We start from the raw sequence: 4,037 nt of genomic DNA on the forward strand, positions 1-4,037 counted from the left end.
TTGGCGGAAAAGTTGGCGGTGGGGAAAATGGAAGATTCTTTTGGCGGGAAAGTTAGTTTTTAATTAATAATTAAAATTCTAATTAAAATTTCAAAAAAAGGGACCCCAGGTGCACATTCCCGACCTCTAAGGTATACATGTACCAAATTTGATAGCTGTATGTCAAATGACCTGGCCTGTAGAGCGCCAACACACACACACACACACACACACACATTGAGCTTTATTATAAGTATATAGATATAAGCTTGTTATTGTGACTGCTTTCCCATTAACTGGTAAGTTTAATTTCTATTGCATTATGAATCTTACCTTTAGAGTAATTATTTAATGAGTTAATAGATTGATGAACCTATAAATTCATAAATAAGGGCTGCCATCTCTTAACTATTATGCTTTCCTTTCGTTATCATAATACGAGAGTTTAACACTTTACCGCAAATGACGACTAAAGCCATCATTTTCAGTCGGAAGACAAAATATCGTGATGATTAATTGACGGTTAAAACCGTTGAGTTTTCATGATAAAACTGTAAAAAGTGAAGTTTCACTTCACTCAAACATACGAACGACGACATAACTTCATATGGCAGTCGCAAACAATTGAGAGAACGTTTCTGAACAGGTTCGTCAAATTAAAAGTGTGTGGCGTCGTTTTAAGTATTTGAAACTGTTTCTAACTCGTTGATTAATAATGTATAATTCGTATTCAATATGATTGAGAAATGCTTTAAATATAAATCTGAATCTTCACATTGCTTCTGGAAATCTTAATTTCGAATAGCTAAGAGTTGTTGCCGCTATTAATAGATACAAGACATAGACTTCTATTCAAAGTTTACTTCTTAAATAATTAAGAAACGGATCTTAAGATGTTGAAGAATAGTAAGGAGAATAATGTATTACTTTGTAACTGTAACTGGCACTATTAACTAATTTATCATGTGAATCTCATTCTATAAAATTCTCTCAAGAAAATTTGAATTTTGAGGCGAATAACTTCTGGTGGATAATTTTAAAAATGGTGTTTAATATTTTCTTAATATGTCGAATTATTTACAAGTGCTTTTTTGTTAAGCTGCGTTTTACAACGCATAGTTTAAAATATATTTACTGAATTTTTGAGCATTGATATCTAAATCGGGTCTAAAACAGGTGCTGGTGAAAATACAGAGTATCTTCTCTATATATCAATCTTCTAAAATATCGAGGAAAAGTGTCGTTTTGTATATTTTCATCGTTCATTTACACTCAATGCTAAGTCATTAGGCGCATAGTTCAACTATATAAAAGCTCATATTATTGCTCCGAGAAGCAAATGAAATACTTCTGGGATTCTTCCTAAAACTTAAGTTCTTACCTGGCGATAGTGTTGAAAATATTTCTTATCCGAAGTATTTCTCTCTTCCAGGGACTTCAAATAGTTTCAGGCTTCTGCTATACGGAGCCTTGATGACTGCCACCTGCATTGAAGTCATAAACTGGTATTGCCTATGCAGCCCATTTATGATGGCAGACTGATAACGCCATATTCCTGCATTATTGCAAATGAGGAATTTACCTCCCAAGGTAAGAAATCGATCTAATGCCCTTTATGATTATCGAAATGAAAGTGTTGAGAAGCTTATGAGAATTTAATCAAACACTCTCGTTTATAGGTAATTTCTATCGGTTCAAATTAAAGTATGGAACTGTAGATATCAATGGTGATTGCATCTGTTCATTCAAGTGTTCTATCAACTAATGCAAGTGTCTAGTTTTAATGGTAAGTTTTGAAATATTGCAAACTTCTCATGTTCTATTTTTCCTTGAAATTTTGAGCTAGACTAGTTCTATAAAGACATCAATACTGTACAACATGTAAATTTTATCAGCGTGTCGGTTTGCATTTAAATGAGTAATCAAACGCTAATGTCAGTTCGCATTTTAAATGAAGTAATGAAAACAAGATTAGATTATTCCGTAATTTGTCTGAACGTGCCATTCGTAGTAAAGAAACATGACGGACGTGTAAGGCCTGCATTAGGCAAAAGTGAATTTACTGCATCCCTTCCGCAGAAAGCAAAATCATGTTTAATAACGTTACCTTTTCGGGATACCCTTATTGATATTGCATTTACTTCCATATTTATGTTCAGATATTGTATTAAATACCGAAATTTGAATTTCGTTCTATACATCAGTATCATCTTGTAAGAAATCGGATTTCTGATTTATGTAAATTTTCTGCTTGGCATATACAATTCCTGACTATTATATGGGAAATAGTAAAATGAGCTAATTCTTCTGCATTACAAAAGCATAGTGCATATGGATATGACCAATTTCAAAAATCGAACAAACTCGACTTATTCTGTGAGCATCTAATAAATTTAAGACTCTGCTACTCATTTCAAATGCCTATGTGCAATTGCAAGGTTTTAACCAAGCAGGACTTTTTATGGCTGCTAGAGAATTGAATCTTCAGATTAAGAAAAATGTAAGGAATGGAAACTGCAAAATGCAGATTCAGTAAATTGTAACATATCATTCGGCTAAAATACTATTATGACGAAATGTACTAAGCTGTTGCATCTTATACCATTTTATTTGATCGTATCTCCATTTTTGACAGTTAAATTTTCTAATTTCATTGATGGAATCCTGTTAATACTTTGTGAAATTAAGTCTAAGATTTTAAATTGTAATGCATAAGAAATAGAATCGTGTTTTCTCGACTTTCAAGTTGTGAATAGCAGTGCTTAATTTATTTAGCCAAAAAGGCATTCGGTTTACCGTATTGTTTTTTCCTTTGTCTCTTCGTCATTTAAGTCCGTTCTTATTAAGAATTATAAGGGCGAAGAGGGTATTTAATTTGATAGTTTCAAAAGTGCATTATCCGGTTTGGAATTGGAAACAGATTGACGGTAAACGACTACTTTCCACACTTCCCAACCTTCAAATTTTAAATTTCGACAGCTCTTCACGAATCGCATCTAATTACCCGGATAGCATTTTCATTCTGTTGAATAAACTTATTCTTTCGTTTGTAGAAGTACAAAATAAACACCCCAGAATTCTCTAATTTCTGAATTTTCTTTAAAATGTAAATTTCATTTTCTTCAGGATAAAAGAAAAATCGGAAATAAAAAGCATTGATTTTAAAATGCTAATGACTCGCATTATCGCTTATATATCGCTGAATTTCTTGACATTAAAATCGATTTTTTAGTAAATTGTATTATTCGAACTTGCGATAATATGCATAACACTTTAAGAATGGCTTATGATGGCCACTCGTATTATACTTAAAATGTCAGTCAACTTCTGACTGTATTCATTGTACTCATCAAATGCAATTTGTAGGTCTCCTTGGGAGTTTATTCATTGACTATGAAGAATCGAAGCTGATCTTGGTTTGCCTTTCTCGAGATTAATTTTTGCATGTGCACAATTCTTCAACATTCTGGGATCTATAACCTGCCTGCTGGATGGTAAATAATTTAATGAAGTGCTTGTATATTCTTCCATGACTTTGAAATTGATCTTGAAGCATGATACTGCTTGTTTGTTTGACATGACTGGAGATGAACTGATGTAAATGAATTTTTATTTATCCTAGTGATATCTGTAAAATTGTTCCTTTAATCTGTAAATCTCGACATAAATTTTAACTAATGGATAATAAGTAGTCTTGAAGGGATATTAGACTTAATTAAGTGTACAATTAATTCAAGGGAATTTCAAAATATCGAATTTGTAATTCAATAATTTATTAAATTAAAAATTTAGTTTTTCTCTATGCCTTTAAAATCTAATTTCAAATGAAACGGACAAAACTACCAAGAACTTAACCTCTACCCAATGGTGAGAACTCGCGACAATCTCTTAATCGCGTTTTAGATTATTCGCTATAGGAAACCTAGAAATTAATGCCCTTACCGTGAACTGAATTTTAACTAGCTAAAAATAAAGGATTCTTCCCTGAAACTTGTAGCATTTCAGCGTTAAAATTCTGTTCAGTGAACTACGGAATCCTGTTTCAGTTTCGCTCAGTG

General features: G+C 32.2%; 1 long non-coding RNA gene across 1 annotated transcript; it reads left to right on the top strand.

Moving 5' to 3' along the window:
- Positions 1 to 235: 235 nt before the first annotated feature.
- Positions 236 to 3,572, top strand: LOC129964268 (uncharacterized). Its single transcript, XR_008784088.1, has 4 exons — positions 236 to 278; positions 1,412 to 1,569; positions 1,659 to 1,765; positions 3,346 to 3,572. It is a non-coding gene; the product is annotated as an uncharacterized LOC129964268 (long non-coding RNA).
- Positions 3,573 to 4,037: the final 465 nt, after the last annotated feature.

Source organism: Argiope bruennichi, chromosome 3, assembly GCF_947563725.1.
Source record: "Argiope bruennichi chromosome 3, qqArgBrue1.1, whole genome shotgun sequence".
NCBI lineage: Eukaryota > Metazoa > Arthropoda > Arachnida > Araneae > Araneidae > Argiope > Argiope bruennichi.